The 15,450-nt window shown below is 36.4% G+C and overlaps 1 protein-coding gene across 2 annotated transcripts in view; it reads left to right on the top strand.

Annotated features, from left to right (window-relative positions):
- ror1 (receptor tyrosine kinase-like orphan receptor 1) overlaps positions 1-15,450 on the top strand; it is a 100,069-nt gene that overhangs the window by 51,153 nt on the left and 33,466 nt on the right. The window contains exon 1 of one of the 2 annotated variants that reach the window (XM_043242954.1): positions 14,569-14,750. The exons of the other annotated variant lie outside the window; for it this stretch is intronic. The gene's annotated coding sequence lies outside the window, so the exon portion shown is untranslated. Of the gene's footprint in view, positions 1-14,568; positions 14,751-15,450 lie in introns of those variants that run through there. 2 annotated transcript variants of the gene reach the window in all.

Genomic DNA, 15,450 nt, shown 5'->3' with positions numbered 1-15,450 from the left:
TGACAGTTTTTTCAAGATCTGAGATGAATTATCGATTGGCGCTTTTATTATGACTATTAAGGTCATGCAAAAATGTCTGAGCTTGAATTAAACAGTTTCTATATTGTACAAAATAGAAACCATTCCAAAATAGAATCCGGTTGCTTGCTTCATATCATGGTTTCGTCTGGTTAGGAGAAAGTGTTGCTGTTTGTTTATAGAAAAACACATTGTAACTTGCTGTTAGATTTAGAACGTTTAGCACATATTTGTTTAAAAAAACATACACATTGCCAACATTTCCTTGCTATAGATTGTATCAGTGCTTTGATACGATCTCTATTGTTAAAAGTGCTATATAAATAAAAAGTGATTGATTGACTAAAAACGTATAAAGGGAAGAGGATATAGTCTTCAAAACTTTATCTTCTTGTAAACAGAGCAAAACTCATATTTTTGTCCAATAGGATGCTCTATCGAATGCCCCTCCCTGAAAATTTAATTCCATTAAGGACCTGCTCCAAATGGCACTTTAAAACCCTCACGATTCACACTTCAGGTGATGTCTGCAAGTCTGCAAGTGCACAGGGTGTAACAAGCTAGAAGTTTAGTTGGCCTTCATTGCTGTGATAAAAACGTATTACCTGTTTTTTTTTCAGTTTTCTTTGTTTTAGTTGGCACACTGTACCTTTAAGAGGAAGTTCTATGCTGGGTGAGAGGGTTTAGGTAGTTTTTGTCTTATGCCAGTCTGCTCGTGGATACATACGCACACAAACCCCACACACGTTGTGTCACCACAGGCTTCGCTTGTAAAGTCAGAGCAAGTGTGAAACTAAAGAGGTGGTTTAGGGTTTTATGAGGACCGGTATTATGGCAGTGGCGGAGTGTGAGAGGAGAACTTCACCTCTCTCGGCATAAGCTCATGTGGCACTTGGCTGTTCGCACCATTTACTGGAAAGCAAAAAATTCTCAATCGGTTGTGCTACATTTGCAGAGCACAGTTCTCTAAGCGCTGGAGCATTTTGCCTCAGTTTTGTGATGTCATTCTGAACGTAAGGCCTGTCATCGGGGGTGGATGGAGTGGATGATGTATGGTGGAAAAAAGGATTGGTGGATTAGAATAAAAGAGTTTAACCTTCAGTGAGTTTGAAGGGAAGCACGGGTGATTTGGGATCCCTGATTCTCTCAGACACTTCAAGCATCACTTCAGTGGCATTGGCTTCCCATAAATCACAGCAAACAGACTAGACTTCAGTTCTAAACCGAGTGAAATATGTCAATGAACCGAATGTTTAGTGCGTTCTTGCGGTTGAAACAACCAGACGGAGCACAATGGAATGAAATGAAACGCAGGTGCCTTGTGATGCATTTTTGGTCGAAATGTTGAATTTAGGTTCATTTATATTTCTGTTTTTTTTTTGAACGTGCATTGTAATTAGCTGTTTTTGTATTCAGAGAGAACCAAGTGTGGGCAGGGCTTGAAAATTAATTTGCATAATTGGAATATATGCTTAAATTAAATATGATGTACATGGCGCTTTCTATTATCTTTATTTTACGTAAGAGCTGTGTAATATATATATTTTTTTTACATCCCTTGTAAAATAAAGATAATAGAAAGTGCCATCTGTCTCCAGCTCTGGATGAATGAATGTGCCACAGTAGAGTTGAAGTGTGTTTATGGTGCCGTGTCCCCTATGGTGCATCGGAGCACTGGTGGATAATGTTAGCTTGTAAAACTTTAGGAGCTTTCAGCCACAGCCAGCCTTTATATGCAGTGACAGAGCTGCACTGTGGGGACTTTCCTGTGATGCTGGTACTTTTTCATTATGGAAAGCTTGGAGAACTGTTGGGACTTTTTTTTTGTGAGGCAGAGTTGGACGCCTAGCACAGTGCACAGTTGATTGATAAGGCGTTTTCCTTTTCTCATCTGTACAACATTTGTTTTAAACTGCCTTTAACTGGATAACTTGCCTCTAATATTTCACTTTTCTATGGAAAACCGTTTTTGCTTCAGATTTAACAATTTTTTTTATTTCATTAAATGTAACTCATAACTGCAACTTTATTTCTCATAATTGTAACAAATATTCATCAAATTTGTTACTTTGTCATAAAACTTTGTATGTCTAATTTTTTTTATCATTGTAAATGCGTATTTTAATATGTGACTCACATATTTCATATTTAAAAAAATAATCATTTTCAGAAATTTGACTTTATATCTTAAAATGTGACTTGTCACAATTAAGGCTTGATTTTGTATCATATTTAGGTAATTTTTAATAGGAGTTTCTCTGAACTGCGACTTGATATCTCAAAGTGTTTATATGACACATGATGCCTTACTTTTTATTAACTTTTACTTTCATAATTATGACTATTTTTTCTCTAAATCGTGACATCTTAAAATGTGTCCTTAAATAACAATTTGACTTTTTACACACTTTTATTACCATTTGTTTTCTTGTTTGTGACTCCAATTATGACTTTTAATATCATACATAATTTACACCTTACAGCAGTGTTTTTTCTTATACAGTATTTGTACATCAATTATGAGTTAATGTCGCCTTACACTAATGTTATCAGTAAGCATCAGCATCATATTTTTAAATAACAGTATACTGATATATCACCATATTAATACATCATAGTATTAACATAGCCCCAATGTCAGTATTAATTACTGAGATGTATTTATTTGTGACAAATCCAGTGTGTGTAAACTTATAGTTGCATGCATTGTTTCACTTGAGACACACACACACACACACACACACACACACACACACTTGCCTTTCTCTGTCTCTTACGTCTCCTTTCTCTACATTTCTAGTGGTTTGGCACTAAAACTAGCACTGAAGTGGGAATATCTAGTGAACTTAACATAGTTCCACAGAAATGCTAAACTAAACAAGAATTTGTCTTTTGTTTGTGTGCCTTTAGTAGTTGGATGGGCTTTCTGCGCTCTGGTTCCCTCCACCAATTTACTGTAAATGTTCCGTTCATTAATCCATCTGTTCTGTGTAATTGTACCATAGGTTGTGCAGGAATGTTGGCAGCCATCTTGACTTATTTTTGTCATATTGCTGTGCTCGCTAAATGCATAGCTTTACTTCTGATAGACAAAATAAACTTTCTCGCTCAGCCGTACTAAATTGAATTAGGGTTTTAGCAATTAATTTGGCATCCTTTTCTAAGGCAGGTCAGCCATCCTGTGGAAACATGGTGCTCAGATGTTGTTGGCAGGGCTTCAGGAAGGTTCATGGCTCTGTGGACTTGTAATTGCACTCTGTGAAGGCAATCTCTTGATGAGCTCTAATGGACCCAGTGTTGCTCTGCGGTGCTGTTCAGTGTCCTACAGGAAGACTTTGAGCTTTCAATGCGTGCGCGCGCACACACACACACACACACACACATGCTCAAAGACTTTGTTCTCTAGGGTATTTGCTCAACACAGAGCGTAGAGGTGGTACTTCCCGAAACAGCTGACTTCTTCGGGCAACAACTAAGCTTTGCCCTAAACAAACACTTTCTGTGCTCACACACAAACAGTTTATATCAATGGTAGGTAGATAAATAAGTCCATTAGGTAAAACTACAACCATTCAAAGCTAATATACGTAGTCTGGCTGAATACAAGCACTTGAGCACCTCAATTTTGCCTCATAATTACATGAAAGTCGCTATGGCCTCTGTTTTACTCAATAATAAATAAACAAAAACTTAACTATGCTTGTGAAGGGAAACCTCAGGTCATACGCAGCTAAGGATGGACATATTTTGATGAAAAATGCTGTGGAAAACAGGAAACTAACTAGTCACGGTCATTCGCTATGGCCGATCGTAGTGTTTAGATATAGCTCCAGAAATAGCACATTTAATAGTGAATCATAGCAAAATGCAGATGAACAACAGGAGGACCATGTGCTTTTGTACTTTTTTAAATTAATTTTAGTTTTTTTTAGACCCAAACAGATTTTGAACATCTTACAGCAGTTATTCCTAAATAGAAGTATGTGTATAAGAATTGGAGCAGGTTGAAAGGGGTTACTGCATGGGGTTAAATTTTCTCTATAAAACAAAACAAAAATGTTTCATAAAAAAACACAAATGCAATTAAATGTAGTTTTTTTTAAAGAAGTTGCTCACCAAGGTTGAATTTATTTGAACAGTAATATTTTATTATAATATAAATTTTAATTCTGTGATGGCAAAGTTAATTGTCTGTACTTCACTCTTAGATTATTGTTTATAAACTGATATGCTGATTTATTACTCAAAAACACCTCTTATTATCATCAGCATTGGATAGACTAGTACTGCTTTATAGTTTTGTGAAAACTATGAGGCTTTTTTCAGGATATTTGATTAGAAATTTCTAAATTGAAAGAATTTGTTTTATTTATTCAAATGTTGTCAAACTGTCACTTTTATCAATTTCATATGTCTTTGCAAAATAAAAATGTAATCATGATTTTGAGTGATCGTTGATATTACATAATATTTAGAAAATCAAAAAAAAAAGGAGAAAATAAAATGTTTGCAGGCTTATACATGTATAAACAATAGACAATGCTCATAGCAATTTTGACATGGGTTTCTTTGTTTATATATATATATATATATATATATATATATATATATATATATATTTTATTTGTTTAATTTGAACCAGACTTTATTTATGCTATTAATGTTAATGATATTGGAACATGATATCCAGCAAATGAGAAACACATTGTGGTTTGGTGTTGATGAAAGTATACTTGAGTCTTACTGATGGGACTCTGGTGGTACAAAGTTGGAAAACACTGTCCTATGAAATCAGTTCAATCGTGCGCTCATGAGAAAACTTGAGCAAGTAGTTTAAATAACAACTGCACATTTAGACAAAAGCCCCCGTTGAGCTGATGAATCCGCTGACTGAGTGAATGAGGGGAAGAAAAAGACATAAAGGTAAAATATGTGTAGCGCAAGGTCTGCTGTAAGATGCATCTCAGAGTACAATTTATGGCTAGCCATGTTGAAAGCAAAATGAGCGACTTTTATTGGGTTAAATCTACTGCTCAGTTCCCAAGAGCTGGTCACTCTAGCCAAATATCATCAGTTTTAGGTATGATGAAGCTGCCCCTGTTAGGAATGCCGTGGATGGGTTGATTCACGCAAAACTCTGTGTATAAAATGACTTCAAGTGTGTTGAGTTGGATTTATGCCTTTGACTGTTTTAAATAGGTGTAGGATTACATCAAGGTATTTGACCTTTATCATTCAGCTAGTACATGTTTCAGTTCGAAAAAGTAATGTGCTGCACCGTGGTATTAAATGGTACTTGGTACTGAATGGTTATTAATTTATTGTTTGAGCTTTTTGTATATCTGCTTTTTTGTTCTTCAAAGTTAATGCTGAGGTGAAGCTTAATTCTGCTACTTTAAAAAAGGAGTTAGCTTCACTAAAGCTATATATACACTACTGTTTGAAGTCATTAAGAATTTTTTGCTTTTTAGATTTCTATTTATTAAGGAAACCTTTATGAATGAATTTCAGTTCCAAAAATATTGTTACTTATCTCATGAATTATTTTTGACAGTGCTGGGTTAAATAATGTAAAAATGTTCATAAAAAGACCAAACGAGTAAATTGTGTTCTCTCTTCCTCTCTCTTTCTCCTTCTGTGGTCATATGTGACTGATTAGAGGATGGGACAGGGAGAGAAGTGCAGGCTTTGTTTTCCCTCTCTTGGCCTTCTTGGAATTCCAACGGATTTACGGTGCACTCACCCCTCTGATCCTCCTGATCAATGAGACCCTGGAGATGGACAGATGGAGACCCCCTCCCCTCCCTCCCTAACTCTTCTCTTTCACCACTGATTCTCTCTCTCTTCTTCCCTCCCTGCGTCCCTTTTCTCTGACTTGTGTCTGTTTCTCTCTGTGGAGGAATACACAAGAGCACCAGCTGTGGAGTGAGTGGACATTTGCTGATTTTGGCAACGACTTGTCTTTTTTGTAGTGGCTTTGATCCATTAGAAGTGATTGGGAAAAGGATAGGATTCACAGCGGAATGGCCTCTGCAACAGCGTGTGTGTATGTGTCCTAGCGTTTGTGTGCTGGAGAAACAGACCCAGATTTACATCTCCTTGACATATGATGTGACCTCATGATGTTTTGGTCTTTAGATAGAACCGTCTCTATGGAAACTACCCCCTAAATCTCTGTATTAATCTTTTTCACGTAACGGCAGAAAATGACCTTATTGTCATGTTTATAACCCAAAATGATCAACTTTTTGTTATCACTCAACAGTATCCATCAAAATATGTATATCTGTACACCTTTTGGTTTGCTCATTTGTTTAGGTATATCTATCTATCTATCTATCTATCTATCTATCTATCTATCTATCTATCTATCTATCTATATTTGATCATAAGTATGACTATTTGGACGAGAAGGTCATGTGATTGTAACAGATTAATGAAATCAGAATAGAATGATGAATAAAATAAGAATCTCTCTCTCTCTTAAATTACAGCTAAAATGTGTTTGTGTGGGGGACAGACAAGTAAATTATTTTCCGGTTTCGATTAGGTGCTTTGAGGCTTTTCTCAAAGCACATGTGGAAGTAATATTGTGCACTGTTTTATTTCAAATAACATATCCTTTATACTTAGCTGTAACATTCCCATAAAACTGAAAAGTCACAGAATAACAACTAAATAGAACAGGTCCTGCAATTTTTGACATTACAGACCATTTCATAAAAGCAAAGTTATATTACTTCGACATTAATAAAAACAAAGGGAAATTTTCACGATCATGATCTCTTAACTCACTCTCTTGCTATAATACCACATGTTTCTGTAGTAACTGTGAAGTTAAAAAGCATCTTACTTGCAGCAGATTTGAACACGTAATCGGTTAGCGTAGGAGTTGTGTGTGTTAATTCACTTCTCTCAAATGGGCTTATCGTCATATCAAAGCCTGGGCACAGGAGTTTGTTTATGGTTAGATCATGCAGAATGAATGCAATGAGATTCACAGAGCGCTGACAGTTCATTGGCACAGCAGTGCTCTGTAAGCCCTCAGCACATTAGTACGAGACCACACAGTTGTCATCCATTAAAACATGATGTACACACTTCCCCTGCAACATTTTCTGCAAAATATTTACTAAACATTATTGTATTGCTAATATAATTTACTTCAATTAATTATTAGGACACAACACAGCTTGTCTGACAGTCATTTTTCTGTTGTTATCTATTGTGTATGACATCCTTCCAAAGATTTTTGAATTTAAGTTTTTTTAATTCTCATATTTTCAGCAAGGCAGCATTTTTATAAAATAAGATAAAACTAACTTGTGAAGTGTTGTTAACCTAACTTGGTGTGGGAGACACTGCAGGCACCTTTCAAGTTTGAGATTTTGGGTTTTTTGGTTTTTCAAGTTTTTTTCCAGACTAGTGGATTTGTAAAAGTCTTCCAGTGTAGATTTTTCTAATACAAATGTGTGTAAATTAGCACTGTTTGCAATTATCAATGTAATTAGTCAGTTGTGTGAGAAAGGCGATAACTATTAGTTGTTGTTTTTTTTCAATTCTTTGAATAAAAAGATCAATTTTACTGCCATTTTGATCAACTTAATGCGTCCTTACCGAAAAATAGTAAATCAAAAAAAGAGGTCAGTGTAGCTTTGTTCCTTCTTTCGCACAACTGAGCAAAACCGCTCTAAGAAGCCGCGTAGACTTGCTGTAAAACTCATTAGCGTGTCTGCTCCTCCTCAGATCCCCACACCACCAAGCAGGAGTCATGAGGGGGGTCACCAGACATCCTTTGCCTGCTTTGACCTGGCTGTCTCTCAGGAGAAGAGAGGTCAAGGCGACCATTTTAGGGTTCAAGGAGTGATGAATGACTAGCGTTCCTGCTCTGTCATAAAACGGTGTTTAGTTTGACCTTATTCACAATGGCTTTGTTTCTTTTTTTGAGGTGAGGCTATGCTTTGTTAGATTAGTTTTAAGCAAAACAATTGTAATCCCGTACTTAGTTATGCACCGGGATTGTTAACTCAACTCCACCACACTGTTAGTCTTTAAGATGACAGCTCTAGTGCACATTTGGGGCTACAATTACAGCGGAATGTATCCTCCTTATGCGGCTTATTAGTTAGCATCAATGGGCGTATGATATAAAACCCATTATAAATGCCATCAGGTTGAAATATTTAGCAGTTCTGTCAAGCAGGCCTCCATCGTGACCGCAGTGTATTTCATTTCGCTTTCGTCTTCCTGCAACTATTTGCCGATTTTATAGCGACAAAGAAAGAGAGACCAAAAACATGTGAAAGAGAAAGGAAAAGTGCTGGATGAATCAAAGAAGATGAGAGACCACAAGCCGGTGATGGCTTGAGCAGGGCCGAGCTTCTTGAGGCAAGAGGCTGGCAGACGTTCACATTCCAGCAGGCTAATTTATGAGCTCCTGTGAGCTGACTAATCCACCCTGATGCATCATGGAGAAGAACAGACTGATTGCATAACAGACCACCATCCACCATTTACCCCAGCCGCCTTTATGTCACTCATCTTAATCCCGTCTGGTGTCAGTCCATTTATTTTCATTTGTTAATTAGTGGCACTTGCTCAAGCTGTTTGTATTGCTTATACTGGAGGAGCTTTAGAACTTTAGCATGGAAATGGTTGATGACCTCAAATCACGTGGCTTTCTGAAGAGAGGTGAGCTATTAGTGATAAGATTTGACATATCGTTCATGTGGATGATGAAACAGAATAAAAGTCCCAGAATTGCATTGAGGAGAAGATGGCGATGACTTGGGGATTGGCTCTTTTACCAGTGAGAAACCTTCCAGAACACTCTTGCAATTGTTCAGCACCACAACTTAATATGATTTGTCACGAAATGTAGTGTATATAAAAAGTACACATAATGTATACTATATATATATATATATATATATATATATATATATATATATATATATATATATATATATATATATAAAAGCGCATACATGTATAAAAGATACTTTAAATAAACTTGATGTTAACTTTTTCATTGGAACATTTATTTTTCAGTTTGTTTATCTTGATGTACTAAAATAACTAAAACGGAAAAAAAAGCTTATAACAACATTTTTACAAAAATTACAAGAAAAAGAAAATGTCATGTTGCTTGTTTTAAATGTCTAAATGAAGTCTATAAAGTTTAACAGAGACTCATTTGCTGTCATGATGAGCCTTTGTGCAAAATGAAAATACTCGTGTGACTTACTTATATAATAAATATATGAAGGAAACCATCTATAGCAACAAACCTAAATGAGGATTTTCAAACTATTGTCTTGGGACATCAAAGAATTCAAAACGAAAATGTCACCTAGTCTGTAGAAAATTATTTTTTTTTTTTTTTAATCTTTATTTATTTAACTATTCCTTTATTCCTTTATTCCTACTATTCTACTATCTACTTTCTGCAGACTTTCTGCAGAAATTCCGACATTATTGAAAATGATTTTATTACTAACAGTTATGAAAAATTTAAATAGCTTTGGAAAATAAACGATAAAAGATACGTTGTCAGACTAAATTTAGTAAATTTCCAGATAGCTTTTATTTTCATGTTGTTTATTTAGTTTACTTTTTTTTGGAAGCTGTCGATTTTTTCTCTTTATATAAAATACATTATATTTTATGCATAAAACATGGGTCTTTATACATGGAAATTTGGTATATCTGCCTTTATATTTTAAAATGATATTTTAATCCCCCACGTGGTGATCATATTTGTGGATTTTAAAAAATCTAGTCTCCCCTTCTCATTCATGCACAGCCCCGACTAAAAACCAAACGTTTTATTACCGCTTGCATGAGACTTGATAAAACAGTCTTCCAGAAGGAAAGGGGGGTTTGCTGTCATGGGAGCAGTGGCCTCTGTAGACTGTCAGCGGTGGCTGCTCGTTTCAAAGACTGTATGTGGACAGCCTTAAACCGCTGAGCAGCTTTTCCAGATGTGCGGAATCAAAGGCATTGCTGCACATCAGTCTACAGACCAATGGGCCAAACTCCCCCCCCAGAGAGCCAAAGAAACTTTTACTGTAATGTGAAGGACCCAGAACGGGTTAAATTATTGCTCATCATATCACTGAAAGGGCACTTTGGTTCAATTTACTTAAAATACTAACTGCTGTGTGTATGTTCCACATGAGACTGCTAAAATGTATCAGTCTCCAGTTAAAGACAAGCCAACTTAAGACATACAGACTGTGCACCCCTGCTAAAATGTGAGGTATTTGGCTTTATTATGGAGCGATAAGATTGTCTCAACACAGGTTTCGTCCATATGAGCCTTTTAAGTTATCTTAACATGTGATCTCGAGGGTAATCGTTTGAAGGTACTTATGCGGTCGTCCTGATAGCTTTCAGGCATTTAAATGGCCGTGAGAACTGTAACGATAAGGTAATCAGAATGTCATTAGCGGTGGTTGATTCATTATTTCAATATCCATAATTTAAAGTGACAGTCACCTTTGTTCATACATAGCAGATTCACAGAAATCAACAGCAAAATAACAGAAATTTTTTTTTCAAATTAGGGGTCAGTTTAAATTCTCCTGTGAACCACATCTGCAAAGACAATGTTGTTATTATTTGGTTCGAGTCAGTTTAGTGTTGATTCAGTTCAGCAGAATAGTGTCAGCGTCCCAAAAGTCATCAATTATGAAACAAATTGAATTCTGCTATAGTATCATCATTTGGCTATAGTCAGTTTTTTGTTCACCCAATAGAGCCATCTCAGTCAAATCCATAAAATGACGGAAATTCATAATGCTGTTTCAAAGGGATCGCCGCTTGCAACAACATCTCTAAACTATTATGCCCGTTGCCCTTTCATTAGCTGTGTTTTGTTATTCTGTCTGGTTATGATCCCATAGATATGCTTTTGTTTAAAATCCCATGGATGCGCTCGAACTATGTCACTGTAATTGAAGTCATACTTTAAAAGCAGCCCAAAAATGCTTTGTTGTATATCCAAATGCTTGCGCTCATTCCACAAGACTTATTTTGCTTCAAAGACAGAACGCCCCAGTAGACAATATGTGTCTTTGCATAAGTTGACCCCCCATCTAATCTATTTCCATGAAAATCTGTCCCTACTTCTAGAGCTCCTCTCTTGGGAACATATGATCCACTAAATGAAGGCATGTGATAACATCAGAACAGCAATATTAGTGTAAACATCTTCCATATGCTATCAGATGCTGGCTTCAACTACGGCCTAGGCTGCTTATTCCATCCTGTGTTGTTACTTTATTGAGAGACGGACCCATTGGAACTGGAAGAGGTAGCATTTGATCATATCAAGGCTTTGTCGAGACACCCTGAAGGGGGTAGAGCTGTCAGGACGAGGTAGATTTAGTGCATGTGAACCTGCATGTGTCCCCAATTACGCAGATGTAAATGGATGGTTCCAGACCTTGAGCTAAGGTGGAGGTGCTGAGGGGGAATGAAATGGCTAATGAAGGCCAGACCTTCTCGCTCTCTCTGAACCTGTCTGTGCTGGACCGGGCCTCCCCTGCTTACCTGCACATTATTAACAATTTAAAACAAAGCATATAGAATTATTACAGTCTGGCGTATAATTATGGATGGGCAAAAATAGGAGCAATATGTTGTACTTTTTAACAAAATGCATAGGGGTTTTATCTCTGCAAGATGGGAAATTTCACAGCTAGTTGTGACAGGAAATGAGGTCATATAAAAACGGATCTTTCTTTTTTTTCTTTCAACACTGTCTTTTTACTCCAAGTGTCTTGTCTTTTTCTCTCTGTGATTCAGACCTACATTTCTATTCAAAATTAACGCTTTTAAGAGAGGTCTCTAACATTGTGCGATATTATTACATGTTGTCATTGTTATTTCAGAAGTAATTTGTAATATGGTGATCTGGATTAGAATTTTTTTCAGGATTCTTTGATTAATAGGATGTTCAGAAGAACAGTACTTTGAAATAGAAATCGTGTGTGAAATCTTGTCATGATTGATCAATTTATTGCATCCTTGCTGAATAAAAGGGAAAAGAAATACACAAAAAATACAAATCTTGACCCCAAATTGTTTGCGTACCGTATAAAGCCATTTGAAGGCCAATGCCGTTTGGTGATTTTGTATAATACGTGTATAAATTTATAAATAAATTGTAAACAACATACTTCTAAAATATATAATGAAATTTAGAAAGGCAGAAAATGTACTTTTCAACATTTTTTTGCTGTCTGCTGCTCGTAACATGACAGAATAGTCATTAGTGAAGGGTTTGGACTGTGTGCTTTCTTGTGGTACCATCAGCCTATCATCATTTACATTTATAGCTCATGTGATACGCTCAAAAGCTTCCATGACCAGACTTAAGTACCTATGATCAAAGATGACAGCAGGCAGGTCTCATGCTTCTGGGGCTCCTGTCCCATTGGATGTCCTCCCACCTAGACTTCTTTCCTGCTGTTCACTCTCTTTACTCGTCTTGTGCTGCATATCATTTCCTCTTGAAGTCAAGTTCTCTGGAGAGTCCACTTAGTTAATGCTTCATTAACATCTTCTCTTCACTTGCTGGTAGGCCCCACAGTTAAATCCTGCAGTCTATTCTCTCTGCTGCTAGTTCATATTACTGTACTGTTTTTTGGTTTGCTTTAATGTGATCTTGTTACTTTCGTCATTTTTTCCTATTCACATTAAAGTTCATAAGGCTTTCCTTATGGCACTCTTTTTGACATAAATATATTGTCATATATCGAAAATCAACTGAAAACGTACAACATTTTGAAAGTTGAAATGACAGAAATTATTGTGTTAGTTTAAATGGATGGAAAAAGAGATCATATAACAAAATGATGAAAACATTTTTTACCATGTGCATAAGCTTATACTGTACACACACCCATGACTCATCCCTCATCGCTCTAGTTGTTTACAGCGCAGTGTCTAACCAGATCCAGGCTTCCCGCACATCATCTCTCATTGTTCTTCGTTTGCTGCTGTCATGTTCACCCCATGAAAACGCAGGCTTATGAAGTGATGTCCAACCAAAATTTATTTATACGCTGTATATGACAACTATCTACATAAAGACATCCTGAGGTGTAATCATTTGGTGATCTGCCATCACCCTGAAGTCACACTGATGTAATAAAAAAGGTAAAGTAGTTTTAATTTGATTAATGTATTATTTAAATGTAAAATTACATTAAATTAAATAAAAAAAACATTTCAGTTAAATTTAAAAAACATTTTTGTTTTGAGCCCTGCTTTGTTCGATTCCAGTGCATAATTTTTATAGTTTGTGCAGTATGAAACTCAAAAAGTTTCCATCTGGGAAGCTACTTTTCTTCAAATAACCATAGATGAAAGTTTCATTAAGACTGGAATCCCACTGACAAATCCTCAGAATTAGGAGCCAACTGTCTGGTCATCAAATGATAGTCTGTTTCTGAATCAGATTTTTGATTAAATATGTGTTTGGTTGTGGAATACCAACTTTGCTGTCTTTTGGATGCCGCAGTATGCCTTCATTTGGTTATCCGTTTTGTTAATGTATGCTAATAAATTGTCAGAAAATGTGTTTTGTGTCTTTGGAACTTAATGTTTATCAAAATATCCAATCGTCTGCTCTCTACAATGTCATACAGGTTTAGAATGAAACAAGAACGAGTAAATGATGATTTTGCTATGCGTTTCGCACCTGGTTAAACTGAATTGCAGGCGCTTAATGAGTAGTGTAATTAAGGGGTTGCTCACATAGAATGCAATTTTGCATTCAACTCTGCTGCTTTCCAATAGTTTTTTTTTATGTGAACATACTCATAGAAAGGCAATTTTGACCATTGCACTTGCATCTTTTGCAGGATTTTGAGCATGACACTGGTTTCAAAAAAATTTGACGCTTAAAATTGACAAAAGTATAGTTTCTCTGGACCTTGCGTTTTTTCCCCCCACTCCATGCTCTGCAAATCTCCTTTTCATATACAAAAAAATGCATTCTGTGTGAATAGCCCCTAAGAAATGTTCCATGCAATCCACCCTAGGAATTCAGTGAATTCAACTTTCTCTGTACAGAATTTCTATATATTTTTTCTCTTTTAAAGTATAAACTTTCCCCTAGAGATTCATCCACCAGTTTTACAATTGTACAGATTATTTCATCAACTTCTCTTCGATTGCTTTACTTGACAGTTTATGCGTGCTTCTCCCTGTGTTGTCTTCTTGTGAAAGTCTTTGTGGTTTTCCAGAGGAATAATACTCAGCAGGACGTCGCATATAACAGCAGAAATAATGTTTTTCTTTAATATAGTGAATCAATCAAAGTCTTCTTAAAACTTCTTAAAACCCCGGAAGACTCCCTTGTTTTTTTGTTTTTTTTTACTTGCACCAGATGGAATATCCTTTAGATTTTTTGGCTGAAGTTTGTCCAATTGACCTCAATTCTTCTTTATCTGTCTTTGTCACCATCACTTACACTTGCTTTTCCTTTCTCCTGCACGTATACTGTCTTCCTCATTATGTCAGCTGAAGGTTCTCTGGAATTCTGCAGCTTACTTCTCTAACCCTTGAGGGCTGTACTATCAAGAGACTATCCGTATGATCGACAGAAGAGAAAACTGGAGGCTGCTAAAGCTGTAGACATCCCACTGGCACTTTCTCCAAAGCTGGCTAAGCAACAAGAGGAAGACTGGGCTGGAAGAAAAGAGAAATAATAAATGGCTGTAAGTTTTACTGGAAACATAGACGGTTCTGGCTCGTAATCTGGTTCATCTTGCCGTGACTGTCACACCATTGGGTCAGGTGACAAAGACATAGTATGTGAGAGAGGCTCTTAAGTCCACAGATGTTTTCCATTCTGTCTGGGCAGACTTGTGAATAGTGCCGTGCGGTCATCAATGGATCATGTTTAAAGACAAATGGCTGGTATTGATCAATGTCCGAGTGTTTTATGTGATTAGTTTCCCAGTAGTGTTTTTATGGTTATGTATCAATGCAGCAGTTCTGGGAACTAACAGCTTCTGCGCACACATTCCTCTGTTTCCACGCGAATAGTGTCTGGTGCTGATAGCATAACACATCACCCATGACTTATCTGTCGTACTTGTCTCCCATTTCCCAGCTGTAAGATTGACCATAAATCAGGGAGATTAACTTTTGCATAAAGGCAATCTAGGAACACTTTGGAAAAGGAGTTACAAGTATACGGAAACACCTGTGTGTTAAAGAAATGGACCAAAGCGATTGATTTTTATTTGATTGTGGGTTTGCTTGGCCAAGTAAATTGATCATCTCATCTATAAGTCTCATATATCTCATCTCTTTTGAGGTCAGATTTGTGGGCTTGATAATGGCTTTAAGAAAGACATGCCATGAAAATTGCAATTTTGTGGCTTTTATTCTTTATCTGCTAGCTTTAGGCTA

The sequence above is a fragment of the Puntigrus tetrazona genome, chromosome 6, assembly GCF_018831695.1.
Source record: "Puntigrus tetrazona isolate hp1 chromosome 6, ASM1883169v1, whole genome shotgun sequence".
In the NCBI taxonomy this organism is placed as follows: domain Eukaryota; kingdom Metazoa; phylum Chordata; class Actinopteri; order Cypriniformes; family Cyprinidae; genus Puntigrus; species Puntigrus tetrazona.
Note: the sequence above shows the minus strand (reverse complement) of the source record. Positions and strands in the feature narration are given on the sequence as shown.